This window comes from Cricetulus griseus, chromosome 4, assembly GCF_003668045.3.
Source record: "Cricetulus griseus strain 17A/GY chromosome 4, alternate assembly CriGri-PICRH-1.0, whole genome shotgun sequence".
NCBI classification, from domain to species: Eukaryota; Metazoa; Chordata; class Mammalia; order Rodentia; family Cricetidae; genus Cricetulus; species Cricetulus griseus.
Window position 1 is genome coordinate 24,985,623 of NC_048597.1, and position 24,883 is coordinate 25,010,505.

Here is a 24,883-nt window from a genome sequence, read left to right on the forward strand (position 1 = left end):
TATTGAAATAATATTTCTCGATATTTTTTATTTATTCTTTGTATTATTATTCAATTATTTTTAAATTGGTGTATTTAGTAAAGACTTTGGAGCACAGTAGTTCTGTGAAACATGTTGTTGGAGAATTGTAACATGAATTCTAATTTGTCTTAATAATAAAATTCACAGCCAGAAATTGGGGCAAATGATGAAAGATTATAAAGAGAAAGGAGCATTGGGGCAAATGATGAAAGATTATAAAGAGAAAAGAGCAAGCCACAGCCAACTCTTACCTTACTAACTCCTCAGCTTGCTTGTACTTCTTGATGTGTGAGATATGGCAGAAACAGCTGACTGCCTGGCAGTCACCCAACGTTCCCCTGCAATTTTGGGGCATCCATATTTGACCTACAGGTATAGCATATCTGACAGATTTGTATGTGAAGTAGGATATTCTCAAGGGATGTCCTATTTTGTCTTGGCAAAGTTCAGCAGTCCTTTGTTTTGTGTCCTTCTTGTCCAGTTTTGACAGCATATTGTTGGCGGTCAAGGCAAGAGTAGTTTCTTGATAGTGGCTAACATTTGTGCAAAAGAAAATAAACTCCATATGGATTTTCTTTGATGTCCACAATCTTCTCCAAAGTAGATTGGTGCTGCCAGGAACAGATATGTCTCATTGTCATAAAAAAAGAAAGAACTGATGTTATTAAAAAATCTTAAATGCTATATTCTTCAGATTTTTGTAGTGTTTGAAGATGACCTATTTATGTAAAATATGTCTCCATTCACCTTGAGAGCACACCTAAAATGATTGTAACAGGTAACTAACTGTTAAAATGCATTTCCTTATTATCTTATAGAGTTGGTAATAATAACTTTCAAGGGCTAAAAATCTTGATTACATTATTAAATGAGTTGTATATGTACCACAACTTGAACAAGATTAGAAATGTATGTAAAGTTTGTTCTAAAAAAATAATCTCAACTTTGTATCAATATAAAAAACCTAAAGCAATGCGAAATATTTAAAACTAGTAGTTTTTTGAAGTAAATTCAACAATCTACCTATTTATTATATCATATATACACCCCTTTTTTTCTTTTCAGAGTGGATCCAATGATACACCACTTTATCCTACCATATCTGTATCCCTTTTTTTTTCTTTTTAAAACAAGAACCCTGAATCCAATCTCCTTTGTTTAGCTTTTTTCCTGACCATTACCAGAAACAACTTTTAACCAAATATCCTAAACAATGACAAATTTCCATAAACCAAAACTCACCCACTCTTGGGGATGTGGGCATCATATTCTTAAATTTACTTCCTGCTGTCTGGGGGGTGATGACATCTTTAGTGGATCCTGAAAAGAAAATGTTGGGTTAATTGTCAAGCCCTGGGAGAGGTATATGTATCATTTGTTGTCTGTTCTCTGAGTAATGGGAAATTGCAAGGCTTGTCTCAAGTCCTGGCTAGAGTAATATGTGAGGTTGGATCATTTCAGCTAGCCACTTCAAAATTAAAATCAGAAATGATAGAAAAATTAATCTAGACACTAAGCAGATAGAAGTTTGATATAAAGTAATCCTTTGGCAGCACAGCAAGGTTGAAGACAGCTTGGGATATGTAGACACTTTTGAAACTTTATATAGAAAAATATATAATCATTTTAGGAGATGGTTTGAATATAGATACTTTACGTATAGATACAGTTACATAGCTATTCATAATTTAGCCTATTGGGACAGTAGCTAGTGAAAACAGAATAAAAATATGCCATTCATAACAGGAACAAAATTCATACATATGGCTGTTTAGACACAGTTCTGTATCTGTAGTGCTTCAAGTGTTTGACAGGCCAAATGCAAATTCTTTACTTAGGAAGACAGCCTTCACACCTTCAAACTAGGATTTGGGGAATTCTTACAAGTTGTAGAACATGAAAATGAGCAGAACACAAGCTAAAGTAACTTATCACAAGGGAAAATAAAACAGTGAGAAAACAGAAATGTAAACAAAACCAAACAGATGCCAGCCCTGTCCTCATTCACTATAAATAATGAAATCATCTGACAGTCCATGAGCACCTGTGCTCTTAAATATAAAGAAAATTTAAAATGTAAGAACTCTCTCTCATTCAAATAGTTTGATGGATGCCAGATATAGATAAAAATAATAAAATAACATACACTGTGGGGTATTTGTACACTACATCTGTTGTATTATTGTGATTGATAGGAAAAAGTCAAATAGCAAATAACTAAGTAGGAGGAATAGGTAGGATTTCTGGGGAAAGAAAGGAAGAAGAGGAAAAATTAGGTGCACAGGAAGTGTCAGGAGACAGAAAACAGGAGGTAAAAGATGGGAGACAAGTAACACCACGTTAGAACGTAGATTAATATAAATGGGATACTTTAAGTTAAAAGAGCTAGTTAGGAGCAAGACTAATCTATAGGCTGAGCTTTCACAATTAATAAGAAGTCTCTGTGGCATTATTTGGGAGCTTGCTGGTGGGAAATAAAAAACAATCCTTTACATATACCATCTAACAAGGAGGCTTGAATATCCACATAGGGCCTGAAAAAGTGGTATCTTGGGAGGCTCAGCATACAGACCTGATGCTCTTTAAGAGGTCCTGCTCTATAGCAGAGTAGTTGAGCAGCCATTATGCTAGATAAAAAGGCATGGCATATTGTGGAAGCTAGGCTCTTATAGAACTGAGGAGTGTGGAGGTAGCCATCTGCACCAGGCTGATGAGTTAGTATAGCCATTGTAGATTTGTCTTCCATAGTTAGAGAATCCTACAGATGCACAGAAAGTTAAATCCAAACAGAGAAAACAACCGAACAGATACAGTATTCTTAAAAATGTGCTTATATACTGAAAAATAAAATAAAATGGATATAGACAGTCATAGAAAATAATAAATAACTTAAAAGTAATAAAGTCTTTAAAGAAAGAGTAATGTAACAAGAAAGATGGGAAATACACAGGGTTTCTGGATTCTGTTTGGTACTTTGTTGATTTTGAATTTTTAAATGCTAATATACAAAAAGCAGTAACTGGTGAAAGAGAGTGGATTATGTAAACTGCTCAATTAAATCGAGTTAGATATTATCTTATTTTCCAAATGGAAGTCAAAAATTGTGCTTCATTGGGTTAAATGTTATGCCTTTATTTCAAAGGAAACAAAATTCATGGTTCTCTTCTAAATTAATGAAGATCAACTTTGATTGAGGAGGCACCACCTGAAAATCTTTGATACAGACATGAAAAAAAAAAAAACAAGAGAGACTGTAGGACAGGTGACATACATGCTAATCTCTCTAATATGGGAACAACTCTGGAACTTGATGAGATGATAAATGTTTTTGGCTACAGAGTCCTCATGGCTTCTTATTCCATGCCATCCTTTCATATGGCATGGATCAATATTTATTATAGTTGGGTTATGAAGTTCAAACAGGCATAAAGTTGAGAGATACCTTTTACAGACATGGCCTTCTGTAAGCTACAACGGGGCTGGAGAGATGGCTCATAGGTTAAGAGCCCTGACTACTCTTCCAGAGATTCTGAGTTCAATTCCCAGCAACCACATCGTGGCTCACAACCATCTGTAATAAGATCTGGTATGCTCTTCTTGCCTTCAGGCATTCATACAGACAGAACACTGTATACATAATATATATATATATATATATATATATATATATAATATATATAGACATCTGAGTATCAGTTGCTGACTACAGGCTGTTCTAAGTAGACTGCGAGCCCTGGACTTGCTGTGGATGTGAACCAGTCAACTGATGTGGACACCCCCTGTCTCTGCAACAGTGTCTGCTAACCAAAAGCCCCTGATGAATTCCCCATTGCCTAAATTCCTTTTTGCTTTTGACTAGCATTTCAACCTTCTGGGGTCCCTAACTCCGTCCCAAAGTCAGCAGGAAGCAGTTTGGAAAAGAATTTCGCCGTCCATTTTCCCTGGTTAAAATGCTAAGTCAAAAGGAGAACTCCCTTGCATGGGGATGCCAATATCTATCACTCCCTGATGGGGATACTAGAGAGACAGCAATTCCATGATTGGAATTTCCAGAAAAGAAAATGGGGGAATGAAGGAACCAGCTTCCTTTTGGCAGCCATAACAGCCGAACACGTGCTTGCCATAAACCTGCCTTGGTCATGTAGAGGTCAGATGCCTGTCTCGTGACAAGGAACCCATCAAAAGTTAGTCACTAGAAAGTCAGATGCCTGTCTCATGACAAGGAACCTTAGTCACTTAGAGGTCAGATGCCTGTCTTGTGACAAGGAACCAATCAGAAGTTAGCTGGTGGCGCTATGCTAAGCTAAACCAACATACATACATACATACATACATACATACATACATACATACGTGTGTGTGTGTGTGTGTGTGTGTGTGTGTGTGTGTGTGTGCGTGCATGTGTGTATGTATGTTGATTTCAAAATTTGGGTCTAAGGATATATTACTTTGGAAAAGAGCTTCTGTTTTTGTTTCTACCGAAGATGAAAAGCTGTGTATTCCTTCATGGATAATATGGTTTCATCAAATAAGGCCTACTGAAACAATGATCCAATAGCTTCAGAACTACTGGCTGAGATAGACCAACCACCCAGAGTACTCTAATCAGGACTTGACCATAATTCCTGCACTAAATATAAGCAGGAATTAGTCTAGGGGACAATATCCAAATCCCAAAATAATATTTGTTACGTTTGCTTTCATTTAAAGGTTTTTTAAACAAATAAATGGTTACTGGTCACAGTCAATCTCTTTCTAAAGAAAAAGGGGACATATTATATGGAAATGAATACTTTACATGGTATGGATATTGGTTTATTTATACAAATTTAAGGTCAATTATGTTATACTACATATATATTTCTACTCTTAAGTTATTATGTCTCTGCAGATCATTAAAATATAATGGATAATTAATAAATACAAATTAATAGACATATATAATAGTCAAATGTATTGTCATGTTAGAGTTTCTTACCATAGAGAGATATACTTCAGATGAATAGGTAACCATCAAACATTTCAAAAACCTACATAATATAGCATTTAAATGTTTTAGAACCTTAGACTTTTCTTCACAGTGAGACATCTGATCCTTGAAGCACCGAGTACTTCAATCTATGTTAGGCATTGAAGAATCTCCTTATGGAGTTTCCTTCAATGTGGCAAATCTAGCCTTTTGGGCAAGGAACTGTTCTTTGCTTGGACTGCTTGACTGTATTCTGTATAACCTGGACATGGAAGTCCCACCTAAAACAGATTGCTGAACTTGCCAAAACAAAATTGGACATTCTTTCATGAATCCTGCTTCATAAAAGAGTCTGCCAGATATTCTACAGGACACAGAAGAAAGTGATTGGATACCGTGTTTCTGATTCATTGACTGATTTTTACATTGCATAGAAACTAGATCACTAATAGTCTAATAAAAACAATGGTCATCATTTTACCTTTGTGCATATAAATTGTTTAATCTGATTAGCATTTAAAGAGTATTTTCACTGGGTCATTGGTAGATATTTTGTTATCTTTCCAATTCTGCTATTTTATAAAGTTTTCTGTAATTGAGAAAATTTCCTTCTCTCCCTGATTCAATTGTATACTTATATTCCTGTATTCACATCTTTCCTTTTGTCACATATGGTCCTCTGTGAGCTGTGCAAATCACAGCCTAATCAACACTTGCCTTCTTTTCTTACATTCCAGTCCCTTGTGTTTGAATTCTTAGACTGTTTTGAAAAGTAAAATTGTGTTTCTTTCCCATGTGCATACATGTAACACTTACTCTCTTATTTTTGTATTTATTGGTTATTTTAAAGAAACATTTGAAAATGAAGTTTAAATTGCAGGCTTAAATAAAGCAATTGAAATATAGTCAATGAAGAAACTGTAGCCCAAAACAATATAAATTTACAACTTGCCTTATTTAAAGGCTTAATTAAAATTAAAGCATGTTTGAATCTTTTTATGTCCTCTGATATAGACAAATGTTCTTACTAAAATAAATACTCAGAAATTTAAAAAAGTAAAAATGTGCCTATCTACTGCTGTATTTTCAAATACACATTTATTATTTGGAGCCCATAGCAAATGGGATTAGATAGTTCTTGTGAGACTTTTAAAAGGCAGTATATTATGCTATAATGATGTCTCTTGGGAGAATTTGTTACAGTACTAATATTGCTATGGTCATTGTTTCATAAAAGAAAGAAATGAAACTGTTAACAGCAACAATATGCATCAGAACACTATTAATCCTGAGCATAAGCAAATATTTTTTACAGTGCTTTTTATGCTTCCTTTATTGTTTTGACCCTTAACATTCTCTCATTTAGAAGATACAAGTTCTTTTAGGCTGAGGAGTTGGCTCCATGGAGAAAGTGCAAGAATCAGGAATGGAGTATGGATTAGACACGTCACTTTGTGGCCAACTTGTAAACCCAGAAGGTGGTTATAAGGGATTCCTGGAGAAAGATTGTGAGGCACAGTAGACTGTTGACAAGCTCTAAAAATATAGAGAGATCCACTTGTGGAAATAAAGGAGAAATGAAGAAACATATTAAGTATCTATCCTGGAATCTACACACAATCGCAAACATGTGCATTTGTATCACTCGTATACATAAGCTCATAAACATGCCAAACACATAAATACACATTCTATACACGTGTACACTTGCAAAAATATGTATTATTTAATATTATGAGGTATTATTAACCTATACCTTTGTCTTAACCTTAGCTTATTGACTGTATTTTGATTTCAATTAATTCCACCATTCCTAAACTTGACCCTGTCCTCATTTCCTGTCAGGTACAGGGCTTAGCTACATACCACAAGCTTGCCTTAAATATGAGTTCTATCTGGTGGCATTACAAGTGTTTACCCTTATTCTTATATACCTTTCCTGTATGTACTCCATATTCAACTCCTGAGAAAATATCTATGGTTCATAATTGGCCCACATAAGTGTATAAATAGCAATTTTATGGGAACAGAGATAGGAAGAATATATAAAGAAATGATTTTCAAATTTCCTTACGTTGTGGTAAAGAAAAAACAGGACAGGAAAGTGAACTATATGATTACAAGACAAATTAGATTATGCAATATGTCTGTGATTTTCTAATGAAAATTTGAGATTTGAGGTTAAGTCAGCCATGGAGCCAATGACTCTTTTTGAAATAACCTAATTAAATTATTCACTGGCTATGGCTAGCAATGTTTTATGCTCTTACATTATTGAAATCGTAGCATGATGCTATAACCTTACAGACTTCATTAAAATATTAAAAATTTGATCCCAGAGATAGAAATAGTCAAGTGAAATGAAATCCAAATTTAAAATACATGGAACCAATTTAATAAAATTTCTTACAACCATAGATAATTAGTTAATATAGAATATTTTAAACATTAGACAAATGATGTCTATTGGTTGTGGGCACAAAGTAATCTCATCAATACTTAAGTACTGAAGTTAACCTAGACAAGTGCATTTACATAAAAATAACTTTAAAAACTACATAAATCTCCATTAAAATTTGAATGAATTAAGTAACTTTTGCCAATTTAGTCTCAATTCATCAAGGAAAATGGTAGCGTAGATTAGAAAATATAAATTTGTATTTAATGATAGTTAAGTGCCAGCTAAAGGTGACTGACTAGAACATACCCTTTCCAACTGTCATCAGTTTATTCCATCATATTTAACTTCTGCCTTTGTGTTGAGTTAAAAGTAGTTTAGCTATAAGCTCATTAAAAAATAAAAGTGTTTCTTGAAAAACTTTTTTACCATTAAACATTTCATGCTTCAAGTCTCTTTTCCTCTTCTGAATTAACATTTTTGTTTACTTGCTATTTAAGATTTAATTATTCTGACACTCACATAGATGCATACTGTCTTAACATCATTTCTGCTCTCAGATACTCACTTCCACTGCTCCCACACCACCAAAGTCTCTATCTCAAATTCATTATTATTTCTTCAAATATATTTATTATATGTGATATGCATCACCACAATGTATATAAATAATAAGTAAATTTAAAATTTCAGTAATTTCGGATTTCCTCATCTTATTTTAAACAATGAGTTTCTTATCTACATGTGCATATTTGTAGCATGTGTATGCCTGGCGAATGCAAAGAAAAGGCAGAGGGTGAAATTTCCTGGAACTGGGAAAACAGCCCATTCTGAAGTATGATATGAGGCCTAGAATGCAAACCCAGGTTATCTTCAAGAACATAAAGTGCTTTTACCATCCAGACATCCTTCCACCCAATAATAACCAAACAGAAATGAAGAAACATTGGACACATAGATAATCTTAGAGAATGTCCCAGCACTTAGAGCACTCCCTGTTCTTCCAGATGATTTGTGTTTGGCTCCTAGCATTCACAATAGGCTTCTAACAGCTGCCTGAAAACTCCAGCTTTATGAGATCTGATATACCTTTTCTCTAAAAGAAAAAAATTAAAATGAAATGCTAGATAGGGAATTTTAAATGTACAACAACAACAACAACAACAATAATAATAATAATAAATAGTTTAACATAAAAAAGTCAAGGCAGTGGTTCTTGTGATTCAGAGATTCTTGACTTATCTTCATGGTTTGTGTCTGATATCACCAACTCAGGCTATTTGCTCTTCTAACAAAATTAAAGAATCCTGTTTATTTCAAGAATTGATGTAGCAATTGCTGAGTTTTGTCACCATGCCACACAATATATAGACCTCTTAAAATTATTCCTTAGTTCTCACTGAATTTTGGATTTTTTAACAAATAACATTGTACACCAACCCAAGCTACAATAAATTTCCATTCTACCCCTATCTTCTAAGACTTCACTTTCTCAAATGTTTCTATATATGAGGTAAATTCAGCAATGTGTGCATGTATATGTAAACACACACACACCCACACACACAGACATCTATATGTGTATGTACACATACTTGAAAAGAATTTGTCCTACATGATAAATATAAAAATAGACAGTTAAAAAGTTAGAAAAGTATGAGTAAGCTTTTATTTCATGTAAGGATAATAATTGTATGTATGTATATCAGAACGTTCATATATGTCAAAGTGCATATAATTTCTATATAATATATAGAACATTTTGAACAGTCAAATACAAATAATGAATCAAACAATGAGAAGACCAAAATCTGAAATATCAAAACTAATATTTGAGTCTACAAGTACTCACCTGAAACACTTTATTCTAGTTGATTTCAGTTTATTTTCCAATATTTACATGTAATTAAGAAGATAGACTGAAGTTTATGGTATCAAATAGAATAAATTACCAACAGTCTAATTTTGTTGTGACCCCACGTGTCTCAGCCTTAATCCATGAGGTTCTGCCTGAGTGGGGGGGTGTGGACCCTGAAGCTCCTAGCAACCCAGCGGTGATAAAGACCAAATACAGACATCTTGTCATCTTCAGACAGCTCTCAGTTCCATGTTGTAGAACTAGAGTCATTTCTTTATTAGCCATCTTTTCTGGTCTTTCCTAACCGTCCTGTCATGACCAGGAGGGAACCATCTCTCTTTATTCTCTCTGCTCTCCTCTGGTCCTCACCTCTAACTCCTAACCTTCCATCCTCACAAGTTACTCACACACTTCTGCTCTGCCAGCCCAGGTGAGGGCCTATTCAGATGCTTAGGAGCATAGAGATGCAAATTAGGAGGCATATTACCCTGAGGCCATGGTAAACAATAGCAGCTTAATGGCATTAACAATTCAATAGTGGGCTGGAGCTTTCCTGTGTTCCATGTTTGGTGAAACCCAAGGCTGGATCTCAAAATATTCCATAGCGGAAATATTTTGGTCCCCCACAGTCTATAAATTGTATCAGTATGTGTGCTCAACACAAGACTGCAGATCCAAGATTTAATATTTCTTATCAGTTCATGTGAGATTTTGCTGTCAAATGAAACTATTACAAACCTTATAGAAGCACTTTATGTGAAAGGGATTTGGGGCCTGTCCTTTCACAAGCTCACAGTAGGGATCCATTCTTTTATGTCTAACCTTCTGTATGCCACAGGCCTTTTTCTCTAGTGGTAGAGGATTTATTAGTGGTCTTGGCATCCCCTTTGAACAAGAAACTGATTACATCTTTACTGCATCAGAAGTATCATTATCAATCATCTGCATTGAAGGCTTGTGTAGTCAAAACGCTTTGCAATGAGAGCTCAGCTAAAATATCTAATGCCCTTTGGTTTTGAAAAGCATATGTTGCTAAATATGTACCCTCTTCCTTTCTGATAAATAACTCATTGAAATCTGCTTCAATAAGGTTGAAAATTGAAGATTAGCATGACCTAGTCACCATTAAAATGTCCTTCTGCATCATCAACCAAAATCATCACTTTCTACATTTTCATTCATGATCCTATCTTTCTAAATAAAATAATAACAGTTCTAGTTATCTACATAAGTAGATACTTAGATATCTTTGCTGTAAGACCAAAATAAAATAATTACTATTGGGTGGTGATGGTATACCCCTTTAATCCTAACACTCATAAGGCAGACCCAGGTGGATCTCTATGAGTTCGTTTCCAACCTGGACAAGGGAGTGGATTCCAGGACAACTGTAGATACATAATAAATTTCTCAAAAAAAATCTAAAATCTAATTGTGAGTGTGTTATGTAAGTAATATCTTTAAAAAGGCAACTGTTTATTTTAAAAAGTTATACTTATGCTTCTGTTTCACATATTGAATAAATCCAATGTTTTGTATTATAAGTAAAAGGTAAATAGCAGTTCTAGGATATAAGATGATAATTTTAGATAGATTATGTCAAATGAACATAAAATAAACCACATATTTATTTTATATGGAAAATGAAATTTTGGCAGTTGAAAATGAAAGACCCCGCCCCCTGGCTGGTTCTCTCTCGGTGACACTCCCCTACGCGCGCACACTCCCATATGCCTGGCGGCTGGCTCCCTCCCAAGCCGGTTCACCCAGGCGGGGGGCCCTCGACCCAGGCCCGCCCACCTGGCACCGCGCCCCAGAGCTGGGGCCGAGCGGGGAGAGGACGCCCCCCGCCCCCGCGCCCCCCAGCCCGATGGGGAACCTCCGTCCCAAGGTCAGCCATCTGGACGTGGAGGGGGGAATTGGGTCTGTTGTACCAGGTGCAGACCTTGAGAATATACTGACCTAAAATAACTCTGTACCTCATTAAATTGTCCAATAGAATCCCTGTAACTATGCTTTTCGCTTCTGCACTGTGCTTTATAGCTATATAAGGACCCCTCTCCCTTGGCTCGAGGCTTAGCCTACCAAAAGCTAAGCCCCGGGGTACCAGCGCTACTAATAAACCTTCTTGCTCTTGCATCCAGAGTTCGTGGTTTTGCTGATTCCTGGGTGCGGGTCTCCTTCTACAAAAGTACCTCTTCTGAGGTCTTTCATTTGGGGGCTCGGTCCGGGATTGAGACCCGCCCAGGGACCACCGACCCACATCTGGGAGGTAAGCGTTGTGCGGATCCGCTGTCTTGTCTCGTCTTGTCTGTCTGAATCCGTCTTATGAACTGCGCCTGCATTTGCAGTACCCAGCTGAGTATTTGGTGGCTAGGAGGAGGAACTCCTGGCCGCGGCTCCAGGAGACGTCCTGGCAGCGTTGGAGCCTTAGTGAGCTCATTTGTTTTCTGGCTAGGGTAGATGCCTTAGCACTTGGAGCCTCAGTGGGCTCATTTGTTTTCTGGAGTTTTACTTTCGACTCTCTGTCGAAACCGCGCTGCGAAAGCCTGTTCTGTGTTGTTCGGTCTTTGTTTTGTAGTTGATGTGCATAAACGCAAATGGATTACTCTTTGTTCCTCAGAATGGCCAGCCTTTGACGTGGGCTGGCTGCGGGATGATACCTTTAACCCCCAAACTATATTTCAGGTAAAAGACACCCCAAGGGCCCCCCCCTTCCTTTCCCCCTCTAACCGCCCGCTGCCGCCCCCGCCAGAGGCAGAAGCGGCCGCCGCCGCATAGGCGGAGGCGGTCCCGGCAGGTCCCCTTAACCTCGGAGGAGAAACAGCTGCCCAATGAAATTGATGCACTTGCCCTCTTAAAAGACCTGAATGGGATTTTACCACTGAAGCAGGTAGGACGTCTCTATCACCAGGTGTTCGCAGCGGGTCTCCCGGGGGCAGGACGCCGACCCACCAATTTGGCCCAGGTGAAGCAGATGATACAGAGGGCGGAGGAATCACCTGCCGCTTTTCTAGAGAGACTAAAAGAAATATATAGGATGTATACTCCCTATGATCCGGAAGATCCAGGGCAGGCCACCAGCGACCTGGACAGGGATCAATGTGCTTTTTGCTATACTTCATGAAAAGGGGACTTTGACAAAATTTTTATGTTGATTGAAAAATGAGAAAAAAAATGTAGGAAACTTAAATAATAAAAAGGAAATTTGTCTAGGAATGTCTAAGAGAGTCAGAGAAATGAACTAAAAGGTTATAGAAAATTAAAGCAAGCAAGTCATAGCAGAGAAGATTGTTACAGAAAGTTATGGAGGGTCAAAGCAAGTTGTAAAAGGTCAGAGGAAAGTTGTTAAAAATCAGAAAAAAGGTTATTATAAGTCAGAGAAAAATGTAAACTGTGCTATGGTTTCTCATGTCTAAAATTTTAACCATATTAAGCTAATTCTGTTTTATATATACTTGTTTTAAAATGTTCATATGACTTGACTGGTCGCCATTTTGCTAAAATTAAAAAAAGAATACTTAAACCACCATCTTGACTAAAGGTGACCGCATGGAAATTAGAGGTACCATCTTAGAAACAAGTTTTTCAATTGAGATTTACAATGTTAATGCTTCTATATATTACAGAAAGACCTTAAGGGAATTTAAATTTCTTTTTAAAACCAGTTTTTTTATGTTTGTTTTTATTAATGTTTGTACTTAAAGAGCTTCAATTTAAAATTATTTTTGAGCAAAGCCTGACAATGTAAAGTTTTTGTTTTATGAAAGATGCTGATCTATTATATGATATTACAGTTTATATTTTAGAAATAAGTTTAGGATGTTGGTAACACACACCTTTAAGCTCAGGATGTAGGTAACACACGCCTTAAGTTTAGAACATTAGTGACACATGCCTTTAATCCCACCACTTGGGAATAAGAGGCAGATAGATCTTTATGAGTTCAAGGCCTGCCTGTTCCGGCAGATCGAATTCCAGGACAGGCTCCAAAGTCACAGAAAAACCCTGCCTAAGAAAGAAGTTAAGCTACTGTTTAAGGAATATAAGGTAGCTCTATGCAGTTTTAAGTTCAGCTGTGCTGTTTCAAACATCTTACTAAGTTAAAACCAGTTACAGTCAGACTAAAAATTATTTACAGAAATAAGACCTTACCTAGCCACCTGTATACTTAATGTGTGCTTAAGGCAAGTAATTAAAACAGACAAACAGACCTCTAATGCTTCAGAGATCTTCAGAATATGGCATTTAAATTGTTATCTCTAAAGTTTATAATGTCAGACAGACTGCCAGATCCTGACAATGACCCGAAGATTACAGGCACCTCAGTTCCTACACGTGGACCAATGAGCAGATGCTCAGATATGAAACCTGCCGCCTGCCAGAACCTGGCCGAGACTGTGGACGAAGCTGCTGGATGCTGGAAAATTGATTGTACCCCTTTGCCTAGACAAAACAAGGTCAGTCTTTTCCATGTCCCTCTTCCACAGAGAGAAAAAAAAAAACCTCTCACAATATAGGCCTGGCGAAGATTGCTGTTCTTTGAGACAGCTGCCTCCAACGGTGATGGAGAAACTTGGGTTTGGCTAACTGTATATGGACTTGCTTCTAACTGGCTTCTGTCACTTTTTAGTAGATTCGGATAAAATATACCCTTCTCAGATCTCTGAAATATTACTGGTTGTCAGCTTGACAGCATCAGACAGTCAGATCCACTATAGACTAGTCAGTATGTTAGCTGATAAAATAATGACTATCTACTGTTCAGGCACAAGCTCAAGGTTTTTAAGTTTATTTTGGTTGTCATCTAAGTACAAACTTAAAGGGCTTTTCATCAGGCCAAAGGCACCTCTGTCCAATCCATACCTGGCTCTCTGGACAGAAGAAAAATGTACATGCTTATAGCCCAAATCTGTAGTTTTTGCTAGGACTCAAAGTTATAAATATGTTCTTGCTGTTTGAACAGATATCCAGATATCTGGTTTTTCTGCACTGTGGGCTTCTATAAATAAGTTTTAACCTCTGTTCCTAGTTTAAATATGTCTTAAACAGATTTCTGCTTCTGACAGACATCTGAGTACCAGTTGCTGACTTCAGACTGTTCTAAGTAGACTGCGAGCCCTGGACTTGCTATGGATGTGAACCAGTCTGCTGATATGGACACCCCCTATCTCTGCAACAGTGTCTGCTAACCAGAAGCCCCTGATGGATTCCCCATTGCCTAAATTCCTTTTTGCTTTTGACTAGCATTTCAACCTTCTGGGGTCCCTAACTTCGTCCCAAAGTCAGCAGGAAGCAGTTTGGAAAAGAATTTCGCCGTCCATTTTCCCTGGTTAAAATGCTAAGTCAAAAGGAACTCCCTTGCATGGGGATGCGAAACGACAGGGGATGCTCACAGGAAGCCTTCATCCTCATGGGACAAGATTCAGGTAACCAGAGGATGGCAAAAGGGCTCCACCGGTACCACCTCTATGCCTCTCCTTATTTCCTTTACAGATGAGGGTAAGAAAGCAACAAAATGACAGAAGGGATATGCTTGGGGCCTTCACTGGTACCTGTCGGGACCAGATCAGGGGGGCCATCTTTAAAATTAGACTCAAAGTAAAAACTATCACCAACCTGAATATGTTTACAGCGTACTAGGGAAATCAACCCGATATAAGAGGGAGCCAATATCCTTTACCATGGCCCTATTATTAGGAGGGATAACAGTGGGGGGCATAGCAGCCGGCATAGGGACCGGAACCGTTGCCCTACAGGGAATTAATCATTTTAAGCTTCTACAACAAGCCATGCACACAGATATCTAGGTCCTAGAAGAGTCAGTCAGTGCACTCGAGAAATCCTTAACATCACTCTCTGAGGTAGTCCTGCAGAACAGAAGAGGGTTAAATTTATTATTTTTACAGAAAGGAGGGCTATGTGCTGCCCTCAAGGAAGAATGCTGCTTTTATACAGACCATACAGGAATAGTTAGAGACAGCATGGCCAAGCTTATAGAAAGACTTAACCAGAGACCTCTGAATGAAAGATTCCATTCAGTTACAAGAGAAATGGGGGAATGAAAGACCCCGCCCCCTGGCTGGTTCTCTCTCGGTGACACTCCCCTACGCGCGCACACTCCCACATGCCTGGCGGCTGGCTCCCTCCCAAGCCGGTTCACCCAGGCGGGGGGCCCTCGACCCAGGCCCGCCCACCTGGCACCGCGCCCCGGGGCTGGGGCCGAGAGGGGAGAGGACGCCCCCCGCCCCCGCGCCCCCCGCCCGATGGGGAACCTCCGTCCCAAGGTCAGCCATCTGGACGTGGAGGGGGGAATTGGGTCTGTTGTACCAGGTGCAGACCTTGAGAATATACTGACCTAAAATAACTCTGTACCTCATTAAATTGTCCAATAGAATCCCTGTAACTATGCTTTTCGCTTCTGCACTGTGCTTTTTAGTTATATAAGGACCCCTCTCCCTTGGCTTGGGGCTTAGCCTACCAAAAGCTAAGCCCCAGGGTACCAGCGCTACTAATAAACCCTCTTGCTCTTGCATCCAGAATTCATGGTTTTGCTGATTCCTGGGTGCGGGTCTCCTTCTACGAAAGTACCTCTTCTGAGGTCTTTCAAAATAAATTGCACAAAGATAGAAAAGTAAAATGAGGTAAAAGAGGCATTCTGGTTCAAGAAGGAGGAAATCTGAATCACTGAAATCCAAAGGTTTTCTCACTTAGGTTTTTCTCACTGTTGTGGAGGCAGAACAAATGCATGCATATGACTCTTACTTTAAGGAACGAGATTTAATTGAATGAGAATTCAAAAATGTAACTCCTTGCACTCACCATTCCTAAGCCTAATACTGAAAAGCTTTGATCAGAGACAAAGTGTAGAGGACCAATTTCCAAGTTTATGTATTCTGGCAAAATACCCTGTAGAAGCCTCCACCACAGTTTTATAGCAGAAAACCTGCTATGGTTTCCTTTTGCTTTTCAGACCCCATCCCCAGTGGATCACATAGGTCTTCTCCAAAAACCTTCCTTCACCCAACTCATCCTTTTATCCTAGCCTGTGAAACCAGTAGGCATTCAATGGGAACATACCAGCTGAGCAGACCAGAAAACAGGCAAGCCAACTAAAGGCATTCACCATTCCATCTTCTCCTCCAAACCCAATCACCCAGTCTCATATCTGTGTCTGCAAGAGTACACCTGCTAAGCCTTATTTATCACCTGTGGATTTCACAGGCCTGCCCCTCCTAAAGTTCTTCTTCCTGCTTGTTGCTCTGTGTCAGTTCCCAGCCCCAGCAGACACCTTCTACTAAGCCACAGACTACTCCTTCCAGAGAGACAGCTAGGCTATCTGGAGACATTCCTCTTCCCTTCTGTTCCTCTAGATCCAAACTCACTATCTCATGCCCAGCACAATAGCAGATGCTCTGGCGGCCTTTCTTCACTGTCTCCCCCAACCTAGCAGAGGAAGAAAGCAAGAAATCTTCCCTCCTCTCTCCTGTGAACAACCTGGCATTTCCTTATTCGAAACTGTTACTCCAAATACCCAGAAACACATTTTACCTGCAATCCCAGCGGCCCCAACTATTAGATTCAAATAAAAGCTCTTACCATGCAACTCACAGCCATCCATTTCTCTATAAATATAGGGAGGAACCAGAAACAAAAAGCAAAACACTCACCCAACAAAGGCAAATCCAGAAGTCAATACCTAGAACTATAGTCATCTAAAATGTAGACACCTATAAGATAGCATACACACACACACACACACACACACACACACACACACACACACACACACAATTAATAAAATCCAGGGCAATAAGTCTGCATTAAAGCCTACCTATCCTACCACAGTAGATCCTTGATATACCAACATAGTTGAAGCACAAGAAAAAGCCCTAAAAACCACACATATGAAGAAGACAGAGGTACTTGAAGAGCAAACAATTTTAAGAACATGGCACCCACATTCCTCAGAAGGGGTTGGATTGTTTTTGCTCATTCATTGGATTACCGATGTTTGCCATTGTCCAGCCAAACTTATGGGCCACTTTGGAAGCAGTCCTAAGAGGAAAAGTTCATAGCACTAAGTGCTGACATGAAGAAACTGGAGAATAGTCACACCAGAGAATTAACAACAACTGAAAGCTCTAGAACATAAAGAAGCCAATGCACCCTGGAGGAGTAGATGCCAGGAAATAGTCAAATTGTGGGCTGAAATCAAAAGTAGAAACTCGGAGAAAAATACAAAGAATCAATATAACGAAGAGTTGGTTCTTTGAGAAAATCAACAAGATAGACAAACCTTTATCCAAACTTACCAAACCACAGACAGTAAACATGCAAATTAATAAAATCAGGAATGAAAAGGGGGACATAACAATAGACACAGAGAAAATCCAGAGAATTATCAGGTCATACTTCGAAAAACTGTCTTCCTCAGAATTTGAAAATCTAAAGGAAATGGACAATTTTCTGGATAGATTTCACTTACCAAAATTAAAGCAAGAACAGGTAAGCAATTTAAACAGACCTATATACCCTAATGAAATAGAAACTGTCATCAAAAGTCTCTAAACCAAAAAAACACCCAGGACCAGATGGCTTCAGTGCAGAATTCTACCAGAAATTCAAGGAACAAGTAATACCAATTCTCCTTAAAGTATTCCACACAATTGAAATAGAAGGGTCCTTGCAAACACTTTTTATGAAGCTTCAACAACTGAGGTACCCAAGCCACACAAAGACACAACTAAGAAAGAAAACTATAGACCAAAATCCCTAATGAGCATTGATGCAAAAATTCTCAATAAAATATTGGCAAATTGAAGCCATTGTTAAGGTGGGTTTGCTGAAAGTTGTTACAGGTAATGGTCAGGGGTAAAGTAGGCAAAATTGGTTAGAGTCAGGGATCTCTTTTTGAAAAAAAATAAAGGGGAGATATAGAAATGACAAATTTTTGAAGCTACCTTTAATTTAAAAGCAGCTACTAGTCACTTTGGTATAGATTTTGGTATATTATTAGAAATTTAAGATTATTTTGTTACAACATACTGTATACACACACATCCACACATATATATCCAGTCTTGCTTAAGGTATTTTACATATGGAGCTTAGTTACAAATGTAAAGTTCTAGTCTTTGAAAGATGTTGCTACAAATTATTTAGAATAATTAAATCAATATTAGTAATTAGTCATCTACAACAATAAAACTCAGCCATGTATGGTATGTTTTCAAGGTGAGAGACATGTTACATAGAGCACCTATCTATTTAGATAGAAATATGTTAGACAGACAGGTGGTCTTCAAACACTTTAGAGACCTAGAGAATATGCTTGTTAGGATTTTTTTTTAAAAATAAAATAAGGCTTCTCATGACAGTGTAACATGTCTGCTCCTGACAGAACCAATCTACTTCAAAAGAGGATGAATAGCATCAAGTTACCTGGATTTGGAGTTTGCTTTCATGTGGCAAAGCTAGCCACTGGGCAAGAAACTGCATTGGCCTCAACTGCTGAAAGTATGGTGTCCAAATTTGACTAGCAGGTCACAAAAGAAGCTGACTGACTTTTTTAAGACAAGGTAGGCCATTACTTCAAAGTTTCCTCTTCACAGAAAAATCTGTCCAATATTGTAAAAAAGGATGCCCCAATGCCACAGAGGAACTATACATGACTTCCGACAGCCAGTTGTCTCTGTTATTTTATAGCTTTGGAAATTGTTTTCTCTGCACTTTCTGCTTACTCAGGTAATATTTTTTCCTTCTCGGGTCTCTTAGGGGGGTTGAAGACTAGGTAGTTATGCCATTTTATTTGTTAACAAATTTAGAAAAGAATTATGCCAAAGAGATATAAAGTTCATAAGTTTGAGATACATGAAAGCTTAAATTGTTTTTCTAAGAAAATGTTTTAAGGTCTAAAAAGACCTTAGGTTGGTAATAAAAGTTCTGATACAAAGTGGTTCACTTGAAGCCAGCCTGGTCTATAGAGTGAGTTCCAGGTCAGGTTCCAAAGCAATAAAAAAAAAAAAACCCTGTCTCTAAAAACAAAAAAAAAAAAAAAAAAAAGAAAAAAGAAAAGAAAAAGAAAAAAGAAAGTTGTTCAGGAATAAAACTTTGGACTCACCAAGATAGGATAGATAATAGAACACTTTCTCCAAATTTGGCAAATACAAATTGAATGGACATTGTGAATGCTATTCTCACTTGATGACTTTTTTTTTTAACTGTAGTTTTTACTGTGGACATTTAGAACCTTTTCTTTTTATTTAGATCAAAAGGAGTAAATTTCACATGATATTTGATCACACTGTGACAAACCAAGACTGTATTAATAAAGTTGACATTGAGTCAGTAGGTGGATCCAGCACAACTAACTGATCAGAATAAGCCATAAATAAACCAGGAATAAGGATAGAGAAGACACAGAGGAGGAGTAGGTCAGGACTTAGAGATTTCACAGTCTCTTTGACCTGGGATGTGTGGAGAGGAAGGTGCTTGCTGGGTCTCTGGTAAGAAAGGGAAGGCCAGCTGGTTGAGCCTCCTTAGCTTTTTGATCTATCAGGTTTTCACTCCAATATCTGATAGGTGAGTCTTTATTGGTAGTGAAACAATTTAAATAAACTCAACAACTGGATAGGGGAAATGTTTAACAACAAGGTTAATGTGATCAAAACACATTGTAAGAAATAACCAAAATACAGATATTTAAATATGTAACAGAACTAAAATAAAAATAAAATAGAATCAATATATGTATTATTATGTGCAAATGAATACGTAAAAATTAGGATAGATGTTAATGTGTTTAGGAAAGAGGTTGTAATACTTTGAATAAAATGTAAAGATTAAAGAGAAAACAAAATTGATAATATCTTTTATGAGGTTGTTTTAAAACATTACAATTAATAATAAGATAGTTACCCTATATAGTATGTGCTTTGTAAAAACGAACTATTAATTCGTAATAAATTCATACAAACAGTAATACATATAAACATATATAATTATATGTAAACCTATAAACATATTATGTAAAATACATATAACAGTAAATATACATATATGTATATACATACACACATAACATGGGTAAATGGAGCAATCTATAATTTACTGACTCTTAACACTAAGGCACTTTTTAGAGCCAAGTGCTTGTTCTTCATTACTCTAAACTCTTCTGCAGAGCTAATGTTTTAACTATTGTTTCATATAGTTTCCTTAATAATGAAGTACCTATGAAAAGATTTTGTGAAGGCAAAATTATGTAGCTCTTATTCATTTTAAACAATTTTGTTTGACCTTGGAAGCACTCAGTTTAAAATGCCTTGCTACAAATCGGAATTTATGCAAATAAATTAGCCAAAATCTATACAGACTTCAAATAAAAGGCCATTTTTCTGTGTGCAAATGCAAACAAAAATTTTAAAGATATTCAAATGTTTGGGGAGAGTTAAAAAGAAAGGTTAAGTTGGACTTTGGCTCATCATCAAAACCATGTGTAAATCAATTTGTGACCTAAACAAAATTACGTTTTTTGATTTTCACTTTGTTCTTAAGGATAAGCCCATTATAATCAAGTAAAAAGGCATTAAACCTAACTGTCAACATTATTTACATGGTGCTAATTATCAGCAGAGGAATTGTTTTAATAGCTGTAACCTTTCTCACGACGCCAACTGTAACCAATAATCGTTTCTTAACTAATGAAAAAAAAAAAAAAACACTAATACTTGTGTTTAATTTAGTCCACTGCATTGACATAGTACATCAAGCTTTAAAATACTGATTAAAATTTGACATCAGAAGATGCAAACTCCTGGTTGCATTTGAGAGAAAACTGCTTACATTCTCCATTGCTAAAGTGAATCAAGAGAATAGCATCAGTGATCAGATGTTCCTGTTTGAAGTTAAGCTATTTTCAATAATTATTTAGGAAATGAGAACATAAATTAAATACATTACATATAATTTCAAAAGACAGAATTTCAGAGTCTAAATATTGTATATCTTCTTGCTTCCCTATTCCCTTTTTCCTGGCCTCCATACTACATACTATGAATTCATAAGTCCTAAAGCTCTTTATATTTGGACATAAATCTCAGAAACTTTAGCAGCTTTCAAACAGTCCTCTCCATAGAGCTAATAATATCCCCATATAATTCTTTAACGTAACAGTGGTTTCAGAAGGCAAATGCACCATATCTAGTTACAATAAAATCCCCATTTAATTGTAATGCGACCCACTATAAACTATGATATTAACATGTCAAGTCAATTTCAAGGTCTTCTATTTTCTGGGTATTTAGCACAACAAATTTCATGCTAAATCATTCTGAGATTCCTAAATTCAAACATAGAAGTGTGCCATTTTTGCATATCTTATAAAGCATATGCATAAATCCATGTGTTTATAGTCAATTTGTAATATATTATGCTTTGAATTAGCATTGATATTTATTATAATTTAATACTGGTATAATTAATATTCAAACTTAAGATACAATATTAGAATTATTAATGTGAAGTGACATCGAATATAGAGGAAAACAAATAAAGTAATAGAAATAATTATACACCCAAATCTTAAAATCAGTTATATTCATTTTAAAATACTTAATAATCATTATAATGTCTATTAATTTCATTGTCCAGCATTATTTTGTATTTAATATTAGACAGTTGACTGTAGGTTAAAATTAAAAATTTCAGATTAATTAAATGGACTGAAAATTATAACAAATAATAGAATAATTTGTTGTATTTCTTTGGTTGTACTACATAGAATATTTGTGACATTGGTGTGTCATTGGTATATACAAGATAATGGGTTCACTATCGGTATTTGAAAGTGGACAAAAGCCAACGTACTAAGATTACATGCAGTTCTGAAGTCATGGAAACATGGTTATAATTGCTTAAAGGATGTTACCATGGGCAACACCCATATCACAATTTCAAATAAAGAGACAGATATAAAGTTCACAACTTTATTGCTTGTAGAATATGAGTATGAAAAAGAAGTTTTAATTGAGAGAGAAATGCCTTTGGAGGCGGCAAAGCTAACATTCCTAGTCTGTTTATAATATCATTGGTGACCAAGAACTAATATTTTACTCTACAATTAGTAAAGCAAGATAAAGTTATAAATGTGACAGAAGGTGACTGAAGAGAAAATATACTAAGTTTAATCTAGGTAAGAATACAATATTACACAATAGTAAAAGTGTCTACAAATAAAAAGAAAGTAAATAATTGTCACTGGTATCAAAGCATTAAAATCTTTTCCCATTAAAGATAATCATTTGTATTCAAGCAATCATCTTATATAATGAAACATGCCACGTCAAAATAGCAAGAATATATAAAATACTGTTGGAATATGGTCATAAATAGACACTTCAGATGTTTCATCAAGTTAAAAATTCAGGTTAGATAAAATAATTTAAACAAAATAGCTACAATTCCCTAGATTAATTCCACTGACCAAATTTATTTTGAATGAATAAATCGCAATAAAGTGGCATTTTAAGGAACAATATTTTCCACCAGTTTTTTGCCCAAAATTGAATTAAAGATTCACAGAATTTAAAAGAAAAAACTTCACACACAGAATGGCTTCAATTGTATGTAATTTTAGAGCAGATAAAAACAATGTACCTTTAGAAGCCCAGTTCGAACAGCATGGGATGCTAAACATATAGGAGTGATCTCAGAAGAATCGGAAGCATCATCTCACCAAGGCGATTTCTTCTAACCTCTCACTGTGTTTGTTACATACATTTTCCTTATGAGTGACATTCTCTAAAAACACTTTTCCCATTTAGCAGGTAATTTATCTACACATAACAAAAACATTGAGATACTGCTACTTTGGGCACTAAACAGAAAGTGCTGCATTTCTCAAACCTGAACCCATGGACATTAAACTTAAGAATGAAAGTTTGTTATGTTTTAATCATGATATAACATCACCTAATTCAGCAAAAACAAACACAATGAAGAAGAGAACTATGAGTTCTACTGTAGACTTCCAATACCTACACATCATGGTTTATCACTTTAAGACTTTTACCATGCATTCTGGAGATTCATACAGCCTATTCCCTTAAAAACAAAAACAAAAACAAAAACAAAAACAAAAAACTGTCTATTGATTTTTTTGTGGGTCTTACATCATGCATTCTAATCCCATCTGGACCCAGTCATCTCCCAGTCCCATTGCCTCTGCCCTGTGCCCTCTGCCCTTGTGACCTCAGCAACAAAATAGAACAAGATTTAAAAGTATAGCTTGCAAACAGAACAAAACAAACGTAAACAAAAAATTAAGGAAGAGAAAGTAAATATCAATGTGGAAGCTATAGTATGGCCTAGTGAGCCACACAGTATGCCCCTCAGTCCATACATCTTTACTTGTAAGTGCCTTCTGCTACTCTATAGAGACATGTTACATAGAGCACCTATCTATTTAGATAGAAATATGTTAGACAGACAGGTGGTCTTCAAACACTTTAGAGACTTAGAGACAGGCCTGTTCCTGGAGATCCCATTGTTGTCCTGTGCTTTGGGGATCTTGTAGCTTTGGATTTGCATGTCTGCTGCTTTCTAATATAAAGTGGGAAATTACCAATACGGAGCCAAGTAGAAATATAAGGGTATTTAATAAGGGAAACCCTTACTTACAGAGCACCTAGCCAGCCAGTGAGGCAGCGGTCTGTACAGCAAGCTGAAAAATGAAACTGAAAGTACCCAGGCACCTGACGCCTCTCACTGTTCATCACCCTGACCACGCCCTAGTAGGCGTGGTCAGACACACCTGTAGCTAGCCCCTAAGTAGGCGTGGCTACAGCTTCCCCTACACACATACTTTAGCAATTTATAGATGAGGTGAATGTTGGGGTGGGATAAGTCATAACTGTTTCCGGGCCTGGGTGGTAGCTTGTTAGGTCAGCTAGCTTGCTTTGCCTCATTATCACCACCAGGGTGAGATCTCCAACACTGCTCCAGCTAGCTGGCCAAGTGCAGCAAGCAGTTAAGTAGCATGGCCAGTTCTAACCTCATACCCTTGAACTAGGGTCTATTTCTCCCACACTCACAAAACCAGAGACAGCTGTCATGTTTCTCCCAGGTAAGTATATGACTCTTCAAATTGCTGCCGTTGGTGAAAGATAGGGCCAGCTCTTCTGTCCTTTTGTCTCTGAGGCCGGAAATTCTGCCTAAGGCAGTTTTCAAATGGTAGGGGGTGGAGGGCATGTTTCCCCATCCATGCCACCATATGGCATAAAAGGGAAGGAGCAAGCACCACTCTCTTGCTCTAACGTCTACAGTATTGACTCACCTGCATCCTTGCTGACAGCATCAGCTGCAGTGTGCTCCCCAGGCAAGGTGCATGGCCTTCTTTCCTATGTGCTGCAGAGGTGAGAAGGCAGGACTAGCTCTTGCATTCTCCAGGGCCTGGTGTGATATTTTGTTTATGGCCAGCTAACCTGAAGATCAGAGTGCAAAGCTAGCCACACTAATTAGCGAGAGAAGCCAGGCAGTGGTGGTATACAGCTTTAATCCCAACACTAAGGAGATAGAGGCAGACAGATCCCTGTGAATTCAGGGCCACCCTGGGCTACATGAGAGTCAATCAGTCTGA

The 24,883-nt window shown here is 37.1% G+C and overlaps 1 long non-coding RNA gene across 1 annotated transcript; it reads right to left on the reverse strand.

The window, feature by feature from the left end:
• Nucleotides 1-24,019, reverse strand: LOC118238775. Its single transcript, XR_004769866.1, has 3 exons — nt 23,926-24,019; nt 1,264-1,341; nt 1-651 (listed from the first exon to the last, which is right to left on the reverse strand). It is a non-coding gene; the product is annotated as an uncharacterized LOC118238775 (long non-coding RNA).
• Nucleotides 24,020-24,883: the final 864 nt, after the last annotated feature.